The sequence below is a fragment of the Cupressus sempervirens genome, chromosome 9 (genome assembly GCF_028749045.1).
Source record: "Cupressus sempervirens isolate cs-2001-9-10 chromosome 9, ASM2874904v1, whole genome shotgun sequence".
Classification (NCBI taxonomy): Eukaryota; Viridiplantae; Streptophyta; class Pinopsida; order Cupressales; family Cupressaceae; genus Cupressus; species Cupressus sempervirens.
Window position 1 is genome coordinate 770,649,291 of NC_143126.1, and position 24,207 is coordinate 770,673,497.

The 24,207-nt window shown below is 30.8% G+C and overlaps 1 pseudogene; it reads left to right on the forward strand.

Annotated features, from left to right (window-relative positions):
- The first annotated feature begins 8,433 nt into the window (after nucleotides 1-8,433).
- LOC149540973 (uncharacterized protein At4g15970-like) lies at nucleotides 8,434-10,778 on the forward strand (annotated as a pseudogene).
- Nucleotides 10,779-24,207: the final 13,429 nt, after the last annotated feature.

Consider the following 24,207-nt stretch of genomic DNA (forward strand, 5'->3'; position numbering starts at 1 on the left):
GAACCAACCAAGAGGGGATGGAGGCATCAACCTCCTAACAATCCCCCCTTCAACATAACCTAAATGATTTGAACCTATAACCCAATGCTCTGATACCACTTGTTGGAATCACTTTTGTCATACACCAAAAGATCAAGTTGTCAATGAACATTACAATAGCCAAAGACAAGGATCCACAAGAGGTAGTTAATAATATGTCACAAATCCATCAGTCTATGTTGGATAGAGGCACCACCCTAGAGGGGATGTAGGCACCGACCTCCCAACATTATGTGCTAGGGTTTCACTCATAGAGTATATTCTTATAATTTTCTATCTCTTTGCACTTTAGATCTACTATCCAAGACTCATGAACACTACATGTACACACATAACATTATTTATAATGGCTATTCATGGAGGTATAAATCACTAAAACATGGGGTTGACTAAGTCAAACCCATTCATAACCACCCACACACTCCAATACTATAAAAAACTTGCTTTATTGAATTTGCAACCACAAATTTGGAAACTACTTTCCAAGACCTTTTCAAAGAAGTTGGGTCAAATTTGATATTGTGTCTTGGGAACATGTCCATCTTGTTGTAAACTACCATGATGCTTTACCACCAAGTCAAATTGTTCTTAGAGGTGTGACTTGAAAAAAAACATTTTTTTTAAACTTTCTATCAAGATCATAAATCTACAACTAGAAGTTCAATCATAGTTTTAAATCCATAATTATTGGAGCTAAATGAAACATTACCTTGAAGATTTTGAGGTAAATATTATCACTTATTTCATCTTTTAGTGTAGACCTATTTTTGTACCTTAATTGGATTGATGCATATATTTAGCACCTAGACCTATCTTACACTTCTCATTAAATCAATTAGTTCAATTCCACATTTACATTGGATATCTTTAATTAATTTTCATTGCATGAAAGATTTATTTCTTTCATATTTACTTGATATAACTTGAGTTTAGTATTGGCATCCCTTTACCTTATCCAGAATTGTCTATTCTAACTTAGGTCATAAATTGAGAGTCGTGTTTGGAAGCCGCTTGTTCTCTTGTAGTGAATGACTTAGGCAGAAAGTGTTAAACTTGTAATATCTATATTTTTCATTTTTAGACTCATTGATGTCATTTCCACCTTGAACAATTAGCATAGTAAACTTCTATTTTCTTAATCAGCGCCTTTATAGTTGTAAGAAACATATGTCTACTATTTTCTTAATAAATTTTCATCTACTTGACCAAATTAAAATAAAGTTCATAATATTGTTACACACTTGATTCTAAACACTTATAAAATATTTTCATTTAAAATTTTTTTTGATGCAAGTTATATGCAATGTATGAACACACACCTAATTTTCAAGATGTCACCACCTCAAGATGTCACCACTTCAAAATCTCATAAAAAAAAATCAACAATTTTATTTTATTTTAAATACATAACTTGTAGCTCTCACTCTTACCTATCATTCTACGAAATTATTTCTTAAAATACTAAATCTAACTATATCTTTTGTGATGTGCATAGAATACACTATGTTATGATTTTCTCAAAAGTCAAGAGAATTTGTTTTCCCTCAATAATATTTATTAAAAAATAAAACAAATCATAAATCATAATTATCAACACTATACAAAGGAATTTGAGAAGTTCAAAGAACACAATTTGTTCTAGACAAAAAATAGTCTATAGGAAGTTCAAAAGTTCTAGTCTAGTTTTGCTAGCTCTTTCACCATTATTCCACTTCTAACTTTAGGTTTTGTACTAGTTGTTAGACACAAAACCTCTTAATAGAAGGTTCATAAGTTCTCATTGAGTTATGACTATGCACTTTAAAATCAATGTTCCATTCAAATTGATGTAGGGTAGCACCTCCAATTCTGGAATTACTATTAGAATCGATAATGCAATTTCAAAATCAAACTTTTCTTGAAAGAGTGTCGAGTTGTAAAAATTTTCAAATTTTCATTGACCATTGTTTCATTATTGATATCAAGACTCTAGCACAAGTTCTGGAACTAGTGTTTAAAGTGTGATTTTATATTCAAACTTGCTTCAAAGCTATCATATTTTGAGACTCTTAAAATATTTATTATCATTGTTTAATTCTTAACATCAGACTTCACCTCAAGTTCTAGAACTAGTGACATAATTTGAAGTGTGATTTTAAAAACAGACGTGTTTCAAACACATTGTCAACTTTTGAAATACATGTAGTGTTTTCTAACCACACATGCAATAGATGAGTATGTCCCAATACTTTACTTGATCTTCTTATATAATGTAGATGCAAATGATTTTATCTAATATAATGATCATCCTATTTTATAGAATCCTTAAAATGCATGATACATTATTTTGCACTACACAAACATAAAACCAAGTAACGAAAAATGTGTCCATGGTCAAGCTAAGACTAAAGTGTAAAATAGAACTAGTCAACTAGATGCTTAAATTTGATTTTTCTATTAATGGATCAAGATTATGAATTTTAGAATGGCCTCACAATTAAACTTGTGAACTTTTTATAATCAATTAGTTCTATTAGACCTATCTTATACTTCTCATTAAATCAATTAGTTCAATTCCACATTTACATTGGATATCTTTAATTAATTTATAGTGCATGAAAGATTTATTTCTTGCATATTTACTTGATATAACTTGAGTTTGGTATTGGCATCCCTTTACCTTATCTAGAATTGTCTATTCTAACTGAGGTCATAAATTGAGAGTTGTGTTTGGAAGCCCCTCATTCTCTTGTATTGAATGACTTAGAGAGAAAGTGTTAAACTTGTACGATCTGCAATTTTCATTTTTAGAATCATTGATATCATTTCCACCTTGAACAACTAGCATAGTAAACTTCTATTTTCTTAATCGGCGCCTTCATAGTTGTAAGAGACATATGTCTACTATTTTCTTAATAAATTTTCATCTACTTGAACAAATTAAAATAAATTATATAATATTGTTGTACACTTGATTCTATACACTTATAAAATATTTTTATTTAAAAAAAAATTGATGCAAGTTATATGCAATGTATGAACACACACCTAATTTTCAAGATGTCACCACCTCAAGATGTCACCACTTCAAAATCTTGTAGAAAAAAATCAACGGATTTTTTATTTTTTTAAAAAATTATACGTAACTTGTAGCTCTCACTCTTACCTATCATTCTATGAAAGTGTTTCTTAAAATACCAAATCTAACTATATCTTTTGTGATGTGCATAGAATACACTATGTTATGATTTTCTCAAAAATCAAGAGAATTAGTTTTGCCTCAATAATATTTATTAAAAAATAAAACAAATCATAAATCATAATTATCAACACTATACAAAGGAATTTGAGAAGTTCAAAGAACACAATTTGTTCTAGACACAAAATACTCTATTGGAAGTTCTAAAGTTCTAGTCTAGTTTTTCTAGCTCTTTCATCATTGTTCCACTTCTAACATTAGGTTTTGTACGAGTTGCTAGACCCAAAACCTCTTAATAAAAGGTTCATAATTTCTCATTGAGTTATGACTATGCACTTTAAAATCAATGTTCCATTCAACTTGATATAGTCTTGCACCTCCAGTTCTAGAATTACTATTAGAATCCATAATGCAATTTCAAACTCAAAGTTGTCTTGAAAGAGAGTCGAGTTGTAAAATTCTTGAAATGTTCATTACCATTGTTTCATTATTGATATCAAGACTCTTGTATGAGTTTTGGAACTAGTATTTAAAGTGTGATTTTATATTCAAACTTGCTTTAGAGCTATCATATTTTGAGACTCTTAAAATATTTATTATCATTGTTTCATTCTTAATGTCAGACTTCACCTCAAGTTCTAGAACTAGTGGCATAATTTGAAGTGTGATTTTAAACTTGAACTTGTTTCAAAACCATTGTCGATTTTTGAAACACATGTAGTGTTTTCTAATCACACATGTAATAGATGAGTATGTCCAAACTCTTTACTTGATCTTGTCATACAATGTAGATGGAAATAATTGTATCCAATATAATGATCATCCTATTTTATAGCATCCTTAAAATGCATGATACATTATTTTGCACTACACAAACATAAAACCAAGTAATGAAAAATGTGTCCCTGGTCAAGTTAAGACTAAAGTGTAAAATAGAACTAGTCAACTAGATGCTTAAATTTGATTTTTCTATTAAATGGATCAAGATTATGAATTCTAGAATGGCCTCACAATTAAACTTGTGAACTTTTTATAATCAATTAGTTCTATTAGACCTATCTTATACTTCTCATTAAATCAATTAGTTCAATTCCACATTTACATTGGATATCTTTAATTAATTTATAGTGCATGAAAGATTTATTTCTTGCATATTTACTTGATATAACTTGAGTTTGGTATTGGCATCCCTTTACCTTATCTAGAATTGTCTATTCTAACTGAGGTCATAAATTGAGAGTTGTGTTTGGAAGCCCCTCATTCTCTTGTATTGAATGACTTAGAGAGAAAGTGTTAAACTTGTACGATCTGCAATTTTCATTTTTAGAATCATTGATATCATTTCCACCTTGAACAACTAGCATAGTAAACTTCTATTTTCTTAATCGGCGCCTTCATAGTTGTAAGAGACATATGTCTACTATTTTCTTAATAAATTTTCATCTACTTGAACAAATTAAAATAAATTATATAATATTGTTGTACACTTGATTCTATACACTTATAAAATATTTTTATTTAAAAAAAAATTGATGCAAGTTATATGCAATGTATGAACACACACCTAATTTTCAAGATGTCACCACCTCAAGATGTCACCACTTCAAAATCTTGTAGAAAAAAATCAACGGATTTTTTATTTTTTTAAAAAATTATACGTAACTTGTAGCTCTCACTCTTACCTATCATTCTATGAAAGTGTTTCTTAAAATACCAAATCTAACTATATCTTTTGTGATGTGCATAGAATACACTATGTTATGATTTTCTCAAAAATCAAGAGAATTAGTTTTGCCTCAATAATATTTATTAAAAAATAAAACAAATCATAAATCATAATTATCAACACTATACAAAGGAATTTGAGAAGTTCAAAGAACACAATTTGTTCTAGACACAAAATACTCTATTGGAAGTTCTAAAGTTCTAGTCTAGTTTTTCTAGCTCTTTCATCATTGTTCCACTTCTAACATTAGGTTTTGTACGAGTTGCTAGACCCAAAACCTCTTAATAAAAGGTTCATAATTTCTCATTGAGTTATGACTATGCACTTTAAAATCAATGTTCCATTCAACTTGATATAGTCTTGCACCTCCAGTTCTAGAATTACTATTAGAATCCATAATGCAATTTCAAACTCAAAGTTGTCTTGAAAGAGAGTCGAGTTGTAAAATTCTTGAAATGTTCATTACCATTGTTTCATTATTGATATCAAGACTCTTGTATGAGTTTTGGAACTAGTATTTAAAGTGTGATTTTATATTCAAACTTGCTTTAGAGCTATCATATTTTGAGACTCTTAAAATATTTATTATCATTGTTTCATTCTTAATGTCAGACTTCACCTCAAGTTCTAGAACTAGTGGCATAATTTGAAGTGTGATTTTAAACTTGAACTTGTTTCAAAACCATTGTCGATTTTTGAAACACATGTAGTGTTTTCTAATCACACATGTAATAGATGAGTATGTCCAAACTCTTTACTTGATCTTGTCATACAATGTAGATGGAAATAATTGTATCCAATATAATGATCATCCTATTTTATAGCATCCTTAAAATGCATGATACATTATTTTGCACTACACAAACATAAAACCAAGTAATGAAAAATGTGTCCCTGGTCAAGTTAAGACTAAAGTGTAAAATAGAACTAGTCAACTAGATGCTTAAATTTGATTTTTCTATTAAATGGATCAAGATTATGAATTCTAGAATGGCCTCACAATTAAACTTGTGAACTTTTTATAATCGATTAGTTCTATTAGACCTATCTTACACTTCCCATTAAATCAATTAGTTCAATTCCACATTTACATTGGATATCTTTAATTAATTCACATTGCATGAAAGATTTCTTTCTTGCATGTTTACTTGATATAACTTGAGTTTAGTATTGGCATCCTCTAACCTTATCTAGAATTGTCTATTCTAACTTAGGTCATAAATTGAGAGTTATGTTTGGAAGCTCCTCATTCTCTTGTATTGAATCATTTAGGGAGTCTAAATTATTAAACTTTTATGATCTATAGTTTTCATTTTTAGACTCATTGATGTCATTTCCACCTTGAACAATTAGCATAGTAAATTTTTTTTTCTTTATCGGTGCCTTCATAGAGACATATGTCTACTATTTTCTTAATAAATTTTCATCTACTTTACCAAATTAAAATAAAGTATAATATTGTTGCACACTTGATTCTATACACTTATTAAATATTTTCATTTAAAAAAAAATTGATGCAAGTTATATACAATGTATGAACACACCCCTAATTTTCAATATGTCACCACTTCAAAATCTCATAAAAAAAAATTAACGGATTTTTGTTTTTTTTAAAATACATAACTTGTAGCTCTCACTCTTACCTATTGTTCTACAAAATTATTTCTTAAAATAACAAATTTAACTATATCTTTTGTGATGTGCATAGAATACACTATGTTATGATTTTCTCAAAAATCAAGAGATTTTGTTTTGCCTCAATAATATTTATTAAAAAATAAAACAAACCAGAAATCATAATTATCAACACTATACAAAGGAATTTGAGAAGTTCAAAGAACACAATTTGTTCTAGACACAAAATACTCTATAGGAAGTTCAAATGTTCTAGTGTAGTTTTGCTAGCTCATTCACTGTTGTTCCACTTCTAACTTTAGGTTTTGTACTAGTTGTTAGACCCAAAACTTCTTAATAGAAGGTTCATAATTTCTCATTGAGTTATGACTATGCACTTTAAAATCAATCTTCCGTTCAACTTGATGTAGGCTTGCACCTCTAGATCTAGAATTACTATTAGAATCCACAATGTAATTTTGAACTCAAACTTTTCTAGAAAGACTGTCGAGTTGTAAAATTCTTGAAATGTTCATTGATCATTATTTAGTTATTGATATCAAGACTCTGGCATGAGTTCTAGAGCTAGTGTTTAAAGTGTGATTTCATATTCAAACTTGCTTCAAAGCTATCATATTTCAAGACTCTTAAAATATTTATTATCATTGTTTCATTCTTAATGTCAGACTTCACCTCAAGTTCTAGAACTAGTGGCATAATTTGAATTGTGATTTTAAACTCAAACTTGTTTCAAAAACATTGTCGGTTTTTGAAACACATGTAGTGTTTTCTAATCACACATGCAACAGATGAGTATGTCCAAACCCTTTACTGGATCTTGTCATATAATGTAGATGCAAATGATTGTATCCAATGTAATGATCATCCTATTTTATAGCATCCTTAAAATGCATGATACATTATTTTGCACTACACAAGCATAAAACCAAGTAATGAAAAATTTGTCCATGGTCAAGCTAAGACTAAAGTGTAAAATAGAACTAGTCAACTAGATGCTTAAATTTGATTTCGCTATTAAATAGATCAAGATTATGAATTTTAGAATGGCCTCAGAATTAAACTGGTGAACTTTTTATAATAGAAATGGATTAAAAAGAAGATTTGGATTAAGTACAAGAATCTGAAAGATAAACCAATTGAACTAGACTTATATTCATCTATACATAAAAAACCATTTTTATTTAACTAAGAACAATAAAAATTAAAAATTCAAATTCAATTGTTAGTTTATAAAACATCATCTCAAACTAAACACACTTCAAGCCTTTGATTTTGATGGTGATCTGTATTAATCATATGAAAAGGCTCTACAAGCTGGGATTTTCCACAGCATGATATATATCTCCATCAGGCATCGATCGAAACTGAAAACAAGGTTAACATGAGAAAATCAAACATCCGGAAAGAATTTGTGCCTTCCAATGAGGAAAAAGAGAATGCCACCAATTATTGAATTTAGTTACACCCCATAAATTGCGCATCCACCCATGATGGCCCATCTGTTAATGTCCACTTTGTGAACAAAAGAGGCTATTTATGCATTTGTTAGTTGCAGGTTGCTTTCTCTTGTCACGATTGTCACAATATATTGCCAATCCCACTAATGGATAATAAACAAACCTTTCTTTCTTTTCAATTCAATATAATACATTTGATTAAAAGCTTTGAATACATCATTCACAAAGCCAAATATAAAAGTTGCACGTCGTACGCCCTAGAATATGAATTAGTTCAAAAAAACCTTAATATGGTTGACAAAGGCATTTTCATTGTATATAATCTCCAAGACATAAGAATGTAGCTCTCAAGATTGAATCAGATATACTAAGGCCGATTAAGCTCTTCCAATTTGAAGATGAAAGGAGAAATCATATTTGATAAGCCAATCAGAGATATATTTCTGATTATTTCTCTAACAATGGTTTTATTGGTATGTTTCTATGTAACTAAGGGAACTTATTGGCCTCTATCTACAGAAACTGAAGCCACAACTCCATATGTAAGTGTAATTCAGATTAACATATCTCTTGTAATAATCTATGGTTTGAATCATGCTGTTTTCTAACTGAGTATTATTTTGGGTTTGTTTTCAAATAGAAGTTTCAAGTGATGCAGATGAGTTGGAGATTGCCTTGGCGAAGGCTTCAATGCCAAACAAGACTTTGATCCTCACACCAGTGAACGGGGCATGGATGGACCCAAACAGTTTAATTGATCTTTTTCTTGAGAGTTTTAGGATTGGGGAAGGAACACATGACTTAGTTAACCACCTCATCATTGTGCCCATGGATGCAAAAGCTTTCAACAGCTGAATAGAAATTCATCCTCATTGCTATGAGCTCAGGACTGAAGGAGTTGATTTTACTAAGGAGAAGTCCTTTGGGACAAAAGATTAAATCAAGATGACGCAGACTAAAATTCTCTTCTTGAAGACTGTGGTTGAGCGAGGTTATAATTTCGTGTTTACTATAAGTTTCCTCACATACCCAACGTTGTAGATGTTTACTGTAAAGATCATCAAATTGTTTGGCATTGTTATTCTGATAATTATAGTTTCATTAGATTGACTCTAAAATATTTGGCTCCATATCTAAAGAAAGTTTACTAGCCTCTGTGGTTGTTTTAATATGTTTGATGTTTACGTAGAGGCGATCTTGTTAATTATGATTGGTTTGCGCATATTTATTTTAATTAATTTTTTCTATCTTAAATTTTATTCTTCTTTTTCTATATTCTAAATCTGTTCAATTATAAAAAATCATTCAAAATTCAAACAGCTATCTTTGATGTTGTGAAACAAACAAATTTATAAAAGGCATAAAACATTCAAACTTTTAATAATAATAAATTTGATACAAATCAAAAAAATTAAATTCTATTCTATCATAAATGAATTAGTATAAAAAAAATAAACTAATTAACATAGAATGTGAAATAGAGTTCCACATAGTCAGCCTCCCTTATCTTGATAAAAAAAGGTAGAGTTCCATATAAATTATTATTCTAATAGATTAAAATTAAGTGATAATTTTTTTCACCAAAATCTAATTAAGTAGTATCGAATACAATTAATCTTTAAATGATAAAAAAGAAAAACAAAGATCCATGTGTTAATTTTCTCCTTTTAATTAAAAGTGGGTGAACCACTAGAATATATATAAGATAATCTGATTCAAGGTTTGGGCTCAACTAGGAAAGAATCAGGAAGAAAATCTAGTATCCTTGCAAGATTGGCATAAAGAGAGGGACAAAAGAGAAAATATCTCGGGACAAAATTGCTGGCTGGGGATGCACAAACAATAATTTGTGAAAAATGCTACAAGAGAGGAACTGAAACATATGACCAACACTTTTAGGCTGATTTATACTAGTTCAGAGAATATTAATTTCCCCAATTCAGAAATCAAGTTAGAGATATGATCTTTTGAAAAAGACTCAATTAAGTTATTGTCACATCCATGATTTGATAAGCCAATTAAATTAATTATTACTCTAATAGATTAGAAATAAACAATAATTTTTTTCACCAAATCTAATCAGGTAGTATCCAACATAATTTGTCTTTCTACTTTTGTCCACCTCTCATATATTCTTTTTCAAATGGAAAGATTTTTTTTCTCGTCTCATAATTTAACACTCTTATAGCTCATCTGTCATGGAATATTTTACTAATTTTTTTCCAAATATCATTTACAAGATGTAGATATAATGTGGTTACGAAATCCATTTGAGAGATTCTCAAGCAGAGCAGATTTTCAAGTATCTTGTGATTTATATAAACACAATCCACATTGTATCTCAAATGATCCAAATACAAGATTTTCATTTGTTAAGGCGAATGAAAAAATTGCTAAACTCTATGAACTTTGGCATGCATATACTACTATAAATCCTAACAGGCATGATCAAGATGTCTTTAATATGATGAAATATTCTTCAAATTTTACTCAAATTGGCATAGAAATTTTATTCCTTGATACAATTTACTATATTGGATTTTGTGAATTGAAGGCAAAATTAGAAGAAGTTTGTACTATGCACACCAATTGTTGTGTAGGTTTAAAGAAGAAGATGACTTATTTGAGAGACACTCTTGATGATTGGATTTTATTCAAATCGTTCAATCTCAATAACACTTTTGAATTAAGAGGAAGAAGAGAGGTGGGTTGGAGAAGTAGAATAGAATGTGGCCCTTTGTAAGAATGTGAGAAACATTATTAATGTTTCATTATTGAATATAAGAAGATGCTAGTATATAACTAACTTTTAAAGGTGTTATTAATTGGTTGATGGAAATAAAAATTTGGAATTTAATGGAAAAATATTTTTAATATATTTCTTTAAGATCATTATATGTTTATATTCACATTTTTTAAAGTTATATGATGATAATTTTATGTTATGATTTTATACGAAGAACGAGATGTAAAAAAATATTTTTAAAATTATTTAATATTGTTATGAGATATATTGACTTGAAAGAATTGGGTAAATAAAATATCATTAGAAAAATAAAATTACCAAATAACTATATAGATGTTTTTATGTATAAATTTCAATAGATGAAATATTCAATTTTCTTAATTAGCGTAATTCTTTTATTTTGTAAAAATAATCCAATTTCTAACACTCAGGGGATTCAAGAGGAAGGGGTTAGATTTTTTAAAGATTTAGCAGCTCCTCATGTTCTGTCTACTTTCCATGAAGCACAATCACAAGATCTTCTCAATGATATACCCTCTCTAGTTTCAAAATATAATAATGCAATATTAATTGCTCCTTTCACATTGTGTGAGCTTAGAAACATAGTTTTCTCCTTGCCTCTAGATAAGGCCTATAGACCAGATGGATAATCAACATTATTTTTCCAAGCATGTTGGGACTTCTTAGGTTGGGAATTACTTGGGGTTATTGAAGAATCCAAGAAAAGTAAAGCTATGCTAAAATACTTTAACACGACAAAGATAGTTATTATCCCCACAAAACTTGCTTAGATTTCAAACCAATTTCATTATGCAACACTGTCTACAAATTTTTTACTAAGGCCATATATTTGAGAATGCAATATCTGAAACCTAAACTAGTCTCACATGAGCAATGTTTTTTTTCCCATAGACAAGAAACCATGGAGGGTGCATTAGTTTCCCATGAGGCCCTACACTCAATTAATTCTCCCAACTCTTCAAATTTCATCATTAAACTTGATATGATGAAGGGCTATAATTGAGTATGTTGGGAGTTCCTTTTCAAAGTTCTCCAAAGATGCAATTTTTCAAAAAATTGGTGTAAATGGATTAGAGCTTGTATTTTGGGAGCATGGTTCTCAATTATTATAAATGGAGTCCTTGCGGGATTCTTCTCTTCGACACAAGGAATTAGGCAAGGAGATCCTCTATCCCCAGTACTATTTATTCTAATGGAAAAAGCATTCAATAGATTTATTCAACAAAAACATGCTCTTGGCCACTAGCAAGGTATAAAAATTAGGAATTCACACATCTTGGTTACTCATTCATTATTTGTTGATAACACCTTGCTGTTTGGGGAATCCAATGTGAAGGAATCCAAGAAGATCAAACATGTTCTAGACTCATATATTGTTGTATTAGGTCAAAAAATTAATGAGAATAAATCAAAGATATATCTTTTAAATACAAATCAAACTATTTCTACAAGGATTGTCAATATTTTGTGATTCTCATAAGATCATCTCTCGTCTATGTATCTAGGTATTCCTTTCTTCATGGGTGCTAATAAAGCAAGCTACTAGTCTCCTATAATTGATAGAATTAAATCTAGAGTTGTGGCTTGGAAAGCCAGATGGCTCTTACTGGTTGGAAAAAATTTTCCCGTCAAATCAATGTTGTCCACCATCTCAAACTACTATCTTTCAATGTTAAAAGCTCCCCTATAGTGATTCAAATTATGCACAAGCTGATTCAAGAGTTCTTAAGGTCTCGAAACATAAATGGAGGAAAGAAAATACCTCTCATCTCTTTGCAAGATATGGGTCAAGTGAAGTCTTTGGGTGGGGTTGGAATTTATGACTTGGTACAAAGAAATAAAGCCTTCGGTGCCAAATTAGTTTGGAAAATGTATTTTAAACCTAAGAATAAATGGTGTGAAATAATGCAACATAAGCACTTAGACAATAATTTTCCCTCAAGAGTACTCTCAATGTAAGACTATGGGACTTTATGATGACATCAGAGACATTGTAACTAACTATCTCTCACAAGAGGTAAATAGTGGCAATCAAGTCAAGTTTTGGAGAGATTCTTGGCATGGCTCCCCTTCTCTTCTCAAACCAAGCCTAATGGATATCTTGATTATCTCATTGGAAAACTCATGGGGAAAATATCTAATAGATTTTATCTCTATAGTATGTTTATTCTCCAAAAAAGTGATTTGGAAGGACCCGAGGGAGCTGCCTATTTCATCCTTTGATGAAGATAGATTTTGTCAACTACTCTCAAGTTTAGTGGTTTATCTTTCTAGGCAGGAAGATTAGTTAAATTGGGCCCTAGGGAAAAATGGCTCATACTCAATCAAAGAGGGTTACAGGATTCTCCAACAATGGGAACCTAATAAAACCCCTTCTCATGAGTTATCATTTTTCTGGAACCAATTTATTCTCCCAAAGGATGGGTGCTTTACTTGGATTGTATTGAGAAAAAGAGCCCTTACAAGTGATAGAATTTCTAAATTCCATATCTCACAACCTTTTAATTTCCATATTTATCATCAAGACCTTGAGGATGGAGACCATCTCTTTTTGAATTGCCCTTTTGTGTAAAAATGTTGGCTATTTGTCCTCAATAAATTGCACTACTCCACCACCTTCCTGAATAAATTGTAGAACTTTTCCAATCCTAGCTAGAGCAGTATTCCAATTGCTTTTTCTCCAACCTCTAGATCTGCATCCGGACTCTAATTGTTTGGGCCCTTTGGTGGGAGTGCAATAAGAGGATATTCCACTAGCATCCCTCCACTATTGAAAGTGTTATTATTAGCATTGAAAAGTCTATATATGAATTTGTTAACACTAATCACACTAAACACAAATGCAACCTAGTTTTGTCTAACTGGGACAAAACTATTCTTCATGATTGGAAAAGCATATATGTGCTTATTGGTTGGTGTCAAAATAGATATGCTTCCCCTTCAAAAGGAAGAGATAAAATCCACTAGATTCTAGATATGTTAAACTCAACTTTGATGGTGCATCAAGTGGCAATCCAAGTAAATTAGGTACAGATGCTTATATTTGAGAACATTATGGTGATGTACTTGCTATTAAATCTAATCCCTTTCCTTTGGGATCAAACAACATAGTACAAGGAAATGCTCTCTTCCTTGGTCTACTTTTGGCAAAACAAGGGGGTTTTAGGCTAATAAAAGTTGAAGGTGATTCCATGGTTATCATCAATGCTTAGATTAAAGGAGAATCACACAACTAGAAGTTGGTTTACATCCTTCCACAAATCTTGCACCTCCTAGACACCTTTGAAGAAGTTCTTGTTTCACACACTCTTCATGAAGGGAATTCCCTTGCCAATTATCTTTCAAACCTGGGTTGTGATGGTTATTCGTATGATACAATTTATTCAGTACATTCTATTAACAATAATGTAGATTTGTACAAATTGATTGCTTATGATAAGAAAGCTTGCATTTGTCAAGAGTGATCTAGGTTTTACTGTTAGTAATTCATGACAGGTAGGTTGCTCACTGATTTAGGACACACATATTGTCATATTATGACACTTTTCTACATCTTTGTTTTGGTGGCCTATCCTTTCATTTCCCATGAATCTATTGACTACTTCAATTGACATTCAATGTGAATTCTTTGATGGGATGCCAATTTGTCTAGTTGTGTATGTGCAAAGTTATAAGCTCTCTATATCATTATTATTCTTGTCATTGAGGTGCATTGAATTTTGGAATCAAAATAGATTTCTCATTCGTAAAGTGCCTATGATACATCTCCTACAATTTGTTTCATAAGGAATTGTTGTTGCAACTATAGATTCAAAGGAAGAATTAGTTGTTGATGGAATTTAGAATTGTGGAGGAATGATAGTCCAAAGTGGAGCTACTTAATTTGGGTTTTTGGAAAGCATTTTGTATTTTGGTGATTACCAACTTTGAATGTATATGATTTTATATTTTCAGTTGGGCAAGTGTAAATTGAGGTTCTCCTCTAGTATATGTAATGATGAGGATTCTAGGTTTTGTTTCTTGATTCTTTCCTAGATGAGTCTTTGAATTATAGTAATTATAAATATATGTATATGTTGGATAGCCCACTTTTGCTTAAATAATAATAATAATTGTAAGCTAAATTTTATTTACTTATATTAGGTTCAAAACTAGATATATAATTAAACATTTAAATAATTTATTATATCAAATATATTGAATATATAATAAATATTATATATTTAAAACAAAATTATAACATGTTATAATTATACAATTATAAGTATACAAGTATATATATATAATTTTGGAATGGTACTTAAGTATAAGGTGAGGTCCAATAAGCTAAAAATTTCATTTTAAGGTCATATTTATTATGATTAGATCGTATATGTAACTATCAAGTTGCACTTTATTTTCTTGTTCTCCTAGATCTATTTTTTAAAAAAATTGATGACTCCCAAAGACTCAATATCCAAAAACTTGTTTTGTGTTTAGTTCTAGTATTTTTATTTTTTCACTAGATTAAATTTATAGGAAATAATTAAAGATTTTTTGTGAAATGGTTTTAATTGATATAAGATTCTTTAATTTCTTAAGAGAAATGGTGCAAAAATTAAAATATTAAAAATTCAAACTACAATAATTAGACTTGCTCAAAATTTGAATAAACAAAACTAATAAAATTGTAAGTGTTAAAAAAAAATCATAATCAATGAATTTATGATTGTTATAAAAAATGAACATCTCAAATGTCTTTTGATTGCAAATACTAAAATTTTGAGAATTTTAATCCCTTATGAAAACTTCATATAACTAAAAAAATTGAATACCAATTTTATCACTATGTTTCCTCAAATTCATTTTCTCTCATGGAGTGCATGTTATATAATTTACAGAAAATGTAATTAATTAGTGTAAATCAATATTTCACAACCTTAGTCACATGAAAAATATTAGTTTGTGTCTGAGAAATAATATCTAGAGGAATATTAATACAAATAAGAACTCCCCTAATGCAGTTTGAGGTCCATTTTGGTCAACTTTGTACTATGTCCCTGGAACATGTATGTTTTCCTATAAAGTATCTAGACACTTTAATGATGGATAAATGAGTGGGGGGTGAATCAATTATCTTAGGCCCTTCAACAAATTTGACCTTTAAATATTTTAGAAATTAATCTTATTAATAAGATCTAAGAATTCAACAATATGCAATTGACTGACAATAATGTTCAATTTAACCTACCATGGTAGCATATGCATAAATGAGATGTAACCCTATTAGGGGATTGTCAGCAAAGATCAACTAGATTAGTCACCCTTCAATGAGTGGCATCATACTAACCCTAGGACGGCTCTAGAATTATGAGAATCTAGGTACACATAAAGATTAAGTTCTATATTTGACATAAATGTGGAGGACTATTAAGTATCCTACAATATAACTTGGTAATGCATACAAATGTCACTGAGAGATGGTAAAGAAGGGATCTTCTTTTCTTAAAACACCTACAAAAAGGCCACATGGCGATCAAACATGGATCCTTGTCTTTGCTTTTATTTCCTTGCTCACAAATACTTCCAAGGAAACCACACACAACCCCTTAAAGACTCAAGCTTGCCCAAAATAATATTTTGAATGACATGAAGGACATAATTTCTCAAACCAAGAGCATTGATAAAATGGATGGTGACCTACTCCAAGGTATGCAATGAGGAGACAAGTAGTGGGTTGTACATTTCTACTTACATACTTAACAAAAAGAATAATGGAATAGGTTATTAAAATGATGCTTTAAGAGATGGAAAATTTAGTATTTATAATTAATTCAAGAATTTTCAAAATGAAATGAAAGCTAGGGAATTGATTCCTAAATCAATTATTAAGAAATAACTGGAGACAACTTGTTCGTAGTTGATATTGACCAATGTTTGATGGAAGCTCTAGAACCTAGTACAATATGGATCATGCCTGTGGGGTATGAATTTGATGCACAAATTATTTAAATGTACGTTAAAGATCTATTCACTAAACCCATTTATACTATAAAGGAGAGATTTGAAAACTTTCAAGAGAAATATCTAAATTTGTAAATACTATGATCAAGTCTGTTGGGAGTTCCTTTTCAAAGTTCTCCAAAGATTCAATTTTTCAAAAAATGGTGTAAATGGATTAGAGCTTGTATTTTGGGAGCATGGTTCTGAGTTATCATAAATGGAGTCCTTGTGGGATTATTCTCTTCAACACAAGGGGTTAGGCAAGGAAATCCTCTATCCTGGGTACTATTTATTCAAATGGTAAAAGCATTCAATAGATTTATTCAACAACAACATGCTCTTGGCCACTAGCAAGGTATAAAAATTAGGAATTCAGACATCTTGGTTACTCATTCATTATTTGTTGATGACACCTTGCTTTTTGGAGAATCCAATGTAAAGAAAGCCAAGCAGATCAAACATGTTCTAGACTCATATACTGTGGTATCAGGTTAAAAAATTAATGAGAATAAATCAAAGAAATAAATTTTTAACATAAATCAAATTATTTCATCAAACAAATGGTATGCAACATGTATCTCCTTTATTGAATTCATTCTCATGTACAATGTTGCTATGAGTTTGCCAAGACAAATGACTTACAATAATGACTACAGTAATGCCAAAATCTAATTCTGAATTATCACAGTAAAATTATATGCCTAAAAATTACAATGCTAACTAGGAATAGTTGCAAGAGGAACCTGATTATAGTGATGTCCAAGAATGGAGATGAATCAAGCATAAATACTATAGTGTGGTATCGTTATTGCATACTGTAGCAGCCAACAATAAATGTATTCTCCAATTTAAGCACAAATAGAACTCTTGAATTTAAGCTCTCCTGAATACCAAATTCTGTGGATATTTCACCACCTCAAATGTTTGCGACACTGAAGAGTTGATGTTCTCCAATGGCTATCTGAAATTAGAAACCTTAGTTTCTTCTCCAAAGTTCTTATCAAATGCAATTCACAATAATTGGATGATAAACAATGAAGCTCTGACCTCTATTTATACTTTTTCTTCACCCTTCTAGAAGGAAATAAAATATTAATTAATTACATTCTCTAGAAGCTTCCCCCTTTGTAATAAGTAATGCATTTTGTAGAAGCTTCTCCTTTGCCATACAATAATTAATTGTGCTTCTAGAAAATTAAATTACTAGAAGCTTCCCCCTTCCAATAATTAATGCACTCTCTAGAAAATTAAATTAATTAAATATAAAGTGATTTTTTAATTTCAATTTATTTAATGAGTTTATAAGAAATTAATGTAATAAATTTCTCCTTATTTCTCCACTTAGCCTTCAAAGAAAGTAAATTCTAAGAACTCCACTTATACGCTGATAAGATGGGGACATTACAGTCCACCCTCCCTAAAATTGCTTGTCCTCAAGCAATCCAACAACACAACGAACTCCAACTTCCACCTAGATCCCAAATGAAGTAGTATGTGACATCCCTGTGGACATTAAACCAACTACAAACCAGCATCATTAGGAGCAACCGCATATCCTACAACCTAGAACCCAAAACTTGTGCTGATGATATAGAAGTTAGAATGTTACTAGAAGGCAATTTCGCTAAAGATCTATGAAACCTCTTCTTCCCTATATCCACCCACATAATTTATATTGGACTAGAATCCTGATCATCCCCAACATGCATTGAAAAAGATGTAGCTACAGGAAAACCATATGCATTCATGCCAACTGTATCACTAATAGGTGTAGCCGCATCAAAATATATGGACACAGGAACAACACTAACTGCCATAATACAAAATTGAACTGAATCTGTAGATGATGAAAACTCATAATCATCAACATGTGTGCCATCATTAGAACACACATCAACAACTACATTCATACTGCTAAACTCCTTGTTAGATAGTTCAACTAACATAGAAGTGGCTACTGATATGCAAATATCCAAGTCACACGCTCCTTCTCTCACTATTGTTGCATCGTCATCCCTTGATAAAGCCTCAACTGAGGACTCCTGACTCTACACACATGACTTAGCACCAGGCTATGAATTAGTTATACTAGTGCATAAACCCACATCTACTGACTCTGTTGAAACACCCACATCACCAACATCATAGTTGGGTGACTCTATACGTGCCTTGGTCCCACCTAAGGTAGAAACTGCCTCCTGCATTATAGCAACACCATGAGATCTCACATACAAATCTCCAATAATAATCCTGTCCTCAAGAGGGCTGAAAGTATTAGTGGTAACAACTACATCAACTGTCTCTAAACTAAATGTACCAACATCTCTAGGAGCCTCAACCTACTGAAGCTTGGTGCTGCTATCATGTACTAACATTGACACAACTACATTTCCTTGTGAAATATGTCCATCATCAACATTGCAGATAGGACTAGCAAGTGCCATATTAAATATAGGTATATCTACATCAAGGACTCCTGTCAAGGAAAACTCAAGCTTCCTTCCTTGCAACCTTGATGTCGACCTTCTAAAGGCGGAAACCATATATTTTGTTGCCCTTTCAATTGTCTCTAGATTTGACAAGCTCTCTGTCAATCTCTATTGATGAAGCTTAAGTTTCTCTATACTCTCTTGCAAAGCATTCATCTTCGCACTAACTTCCTCATTACTCCATTGAGTTCTAGAACTATCAGTCCTCCTATGTCTGTCCATGGGTAGAAAATGCTAGAGTGTTGGTCACTCCAAATGCAATAGAAAATCTAAAAATAATTTATAAATTTCAGAAAACCACTCTGACACAAATGTAATAATCCAAACTAGTTATAACTTCAAAAAATACCAATTTCTTTACTAATTCAATTGTTTGACATTTTGTCAAACACTTCACAAGCAAGCTCTGATACCAATGTAATAACCCCAACCGGTTATAACTTCAACAAATACTAGATTCTTCTCTAATTTAGTTGTTTGACATTTCATCAAACACTTTGCAAGAAAGCTCTGATACCAATGTAATAACCCCAACTGGTTATAACTTCAACAAATATGAGATTCTTCTCTAATTCAATTGTTTGACATTTTGTCAAACACTTTGCAAGCAAGCTCTTATACCAATGTAATATCCCTTGCCCAAACTGACTAATTTTAGCTCAAGGAATATTGTCAAACACTTGTATGTTGCCTCTCAATACTGAGAAATTTAGAATGTTCACAAATGATATTACAATGCCTCTTACAATAAAATAATATGCAAGTGCACTTCTTTTAATATTTTTAATGCATATACATGGAAACTAGATATAGAATGCATAACTATAGCCAACTAATATTTTGACAAACAATTGACATACAACTATTATGCTGATCACAAATGCTATTAGATGGACATTTTGTCAAACAAATGGCATGGAACATGCATCTTCTTTATTGAATTTAGTCTCATGTACAATGTTGCTATGAGTTTGCCAAGACAAATGACTTACAATAATGACTATAGTAATGCCAAAATCTTATTTTGAATTATCATAGTAAAATCATATACCTAAAAATTACAATTCTAACTACTAATAGTTGCAAGAGGAACCTAATAATAGTGATGCCCAATAATGGAGATGAATCAAGCATAAATATTGTAGCATAGTATCGTTCTTGCATACTGTATCAACCAACAATAAATGTATTCTCCAATTTAAGCATAAATAGAACTCTTGAATTGAAGCTCTCTTGAATACCAAATTCAATGGATATTTCACCACCTCAAATGGTTGTAACACTGAAGATTTGATGTTCTCCAATGGTTGACTGAAATTAGAAACCTTAGTTTCTTCTCCCAAGTTCTTCTCAAATGCAATTCACAATAATTGGATGATAAACAATGAAGCTCTTACCTCTATTTATTCTTTCCCTTCACCCTTCTAGAAGGAAATAAAATATTAATTAATTAAATTCTCTAGAAGCTTCCCCCTTTCCAATAATTAATGCAGTCTGTAGAAGCTTGTCCCTTGCCATACAATACTTAATTGTGCTTCTAGAAAATTAAATTACTAGAAGCTTCCCCTTCCAATAATTAATGCACTCTCTAGAAAAATAAATTAATTAAATATAAAGTCACTTTTTTAATTTTAATTTATTTAATGAATTTATAAGAAAATAATTTAATCAATTTCTCCTTATTTCTCCACTTAGCCTTTAGAGAACATAAAGGCATGAAACTCCACTGATATGCTAAAAAGATGGGGATGTTACAATGCAATACAAGTACATAGATAACAATTACCCCTCAAGAGTATTCTCAATGCAAGACCCCCCAAATGATTGACACTATGGGACTTTATGATAACATCCAGAGACATTGTAACTAACAACCTATCATGGGAGGTAAATAGTGGCCATCAAGTCAAGTTTAAGAGAGATTCTTGGCATGGCTCCCCTCCTCTTCTCAAACCAGGCCTAATGGATATCTTGATTGTCTCATTGGAAAACTCATTGGGAAAATATCTAATATATTTAATCTCTATAGTATGTTTATTCTCCAAAAAAGTGATTTGGAAGGACATGGGGGAGTTTCTTATTTCATCCTTTGATGAAGACAGATTTTATCAACTACTCTCAAGTTTAGTGGTTTATCTTTCTAGGTAGGAAGATCAGTTAATCTGGCCCATAGGGGAAAATGGCTCATACTAAATTGAAGAAGGTTACAAGATTCTCTAAAAATGGGAAGCTAATAAAACCCCCTCTCATTCATTCTCATTCTACTAGAACCAATCTATTCTCTCAAAGGATGGGTTCTTTACTTGGATTGCTTTGAGAAAAAGAGCCCTTACAAGTGATAGAATTTCTAAATTCCATACATCATAGCCTTTTAATTGCCATATTTATGATCAAGAACTTGAGGATGGACACTGTCCCTTTTGCACAAAAATGGTAGCTATTTGTCCCCAATAAATTACACTACTCCACCCCCCTCCCAAATAAATTGTGAGACCTTTTCCAACCTTGGCCAGAGTTGTATTCCAATTCCTTTTTCTCCAACCTCTAGATCTACACCCTGGCTCTAATTGTTTGGGCCCTTTGGTGGAAGCCCAATAAAAGGATTTTTTGCTAGCATCCCTCCACTATTGAAAGTGTTCTTATCAGCATTGAAAATTCTATATCTAAAGTTGTTAACACTAATCACACTAAACACAAATGCAACCCAGTTTTGTCTAACTGGGACAAAAATGTTTTTTGTGATTGGAAAAACATATATGTGCCTATTAGTTGGTGTCAAAATATATATGCTTCCCCTTTAAAAGGAAGAGACAAAATCCACTAGATCCCTCCTGATTTTAGATACATTAAACTCAACTTTGATGGTGCATCAAGGGGAAATCTAGGTAAATTAGGTGTAGGTTCTTGCATTTGAGATCATTATGTTGATGTGCTTGCTATTAAATTTGATCCCCTGCCTTTGAGATCAAACAACATAGCAGAAGCATATGCTCTCTTCCTTGGTCTAGTTTTGGCAAAACAAGGGGGTTTTAGACTAATGCAAGTTGAAGGTGGTTCTATGGTTATCATCAATGCCTAAAAGAGAATCACACAACTGGAAGTTGGCTTAGATCCTTCAACAAATCTAGCACCTCCTAGACACCTTTGAAGAAGTTCTTATTTTACACACTCTTCGTGAAGAGAATGCCCTTGCTAATTATCTTGCAAACCTAGGTTGTTATGGTCATTCATATGATACAATTTATCTAGTACATGCTATTAATAATAATGTAGATTTGCAAAAAACTAATTGCTTACAATAAGAAAACTTGTAGTTGTCAAGAGTGATCCAGGTTGTATTGTCACTAATTCATGACAAAGAGGTTGCTCATTGATGTAGGACACAGATATTGTCATATTATGACACTTTTCTACATCTTGGTTTTGGTGGCCTATCCTTTCATTTCCCACGAATCTGCTAACTACTTCAATTGACATCTAGTGTGAATTCGTTGATGGGATGCTGATTTGTATAGTTGTGTATGTACAAAGTTATAAGCTCTCTATATCATAATTATCTTTGTCATTAAGATGCACTAAATGTTGGAATCAAAATGGATTTCTCATTCGCAAAGTGCCTACAATACATCTCTTACAAATTTTTTTCACGAGGATTTGTTGTTGCAGGTGTTGATTTGGAGGAAGAATTAGTTGTTGATGGAATTTGGAGTTGTGGAGGAATTATAGTCTGAAGTGGAGCTACTTACTTTGGGTTTTTGGACAACATTTCGTATTCTAGTGGTTACCAACTTTAAATGTATATGATTTTATATTTTTGGTTGGGTAAGTGTAAATCGAGGTTCTCCTCTAGTATATGTAATGATAAGGATTCTAGGTTTTATTTCCTAATTCTTTCCTAGATGAGTCTTTGAATCAGAGTAATTATAAATATATATATGTGGTGGATAGCCCACTTTTCCTTAAATAATAATAATTGTAAGCTAAATTTTATTTATAAATCAAAATTTTATTTACTTATATTAGGTTCAAAACTAGATATAGAATTGAACATTTAAATAATTTATTATATCAAATATATTGAACATATAATAAATATTCTATATTTAAAACAAAATTATAACATGTTATAAGTATACAATTACAAGTATACAAGTAAAAATTTATATATAAATTTGGAATGGTGTCAAAGTATAAGGTGAGGTCCAATAAGCTAAACTTATTCATTTCAAGGTCATATTTATTATGATTAGATCATACATGTAACTATGAACTTGCACTTTATTTTCTTGTTCCTTGGGATCTATTTTTAAAAAAATTTGATGACTCCCAAAGACTCAATACCCGAAAACTCATGTTGCATTCAGTTGCAATATTTTTATTTTTTCACCGGATTAAATATATAGGAAATAATTAAAGATTTTTTTTGAAATAGTTTTAATTGATATAATATTCTTTAGTTTCTTAAGAGAAATGGTCGAAAAATCAAAATATCAAAAATTCAAACTTAGTACTTAGACTTACTCAAAATTTGAATAAACAAAACTAATGAAATTGTAAGTGTTAAAAAAATTAGAAAATCATAATCAATGAATTTATGATTGTTATAAAAAATGAACATCTCAAATGTCTTTTGATTGCAAATACTAAAATTTTGAGAATTTTGATCCCTTATGAAAACTTCATATAACTAAAAAAAATGAACACCAATTTTATCAATATGTTTCCTCAAATTCATTTTCTCTCATGAAGTGCATGTTATATGATTTACAAAAAACATAATTACTTAGTGTAAATCAAGATTCCACAACCTTAGTCACATGAAAAATATTAGTTTGTGTATGAGAAATAATATAGAGGAATATTGATACAAATAAGAACTCCCCTAATGCAATTTGAGGTCCATTTTGGTCAACTTTGTACTATGTCCCTAGAAC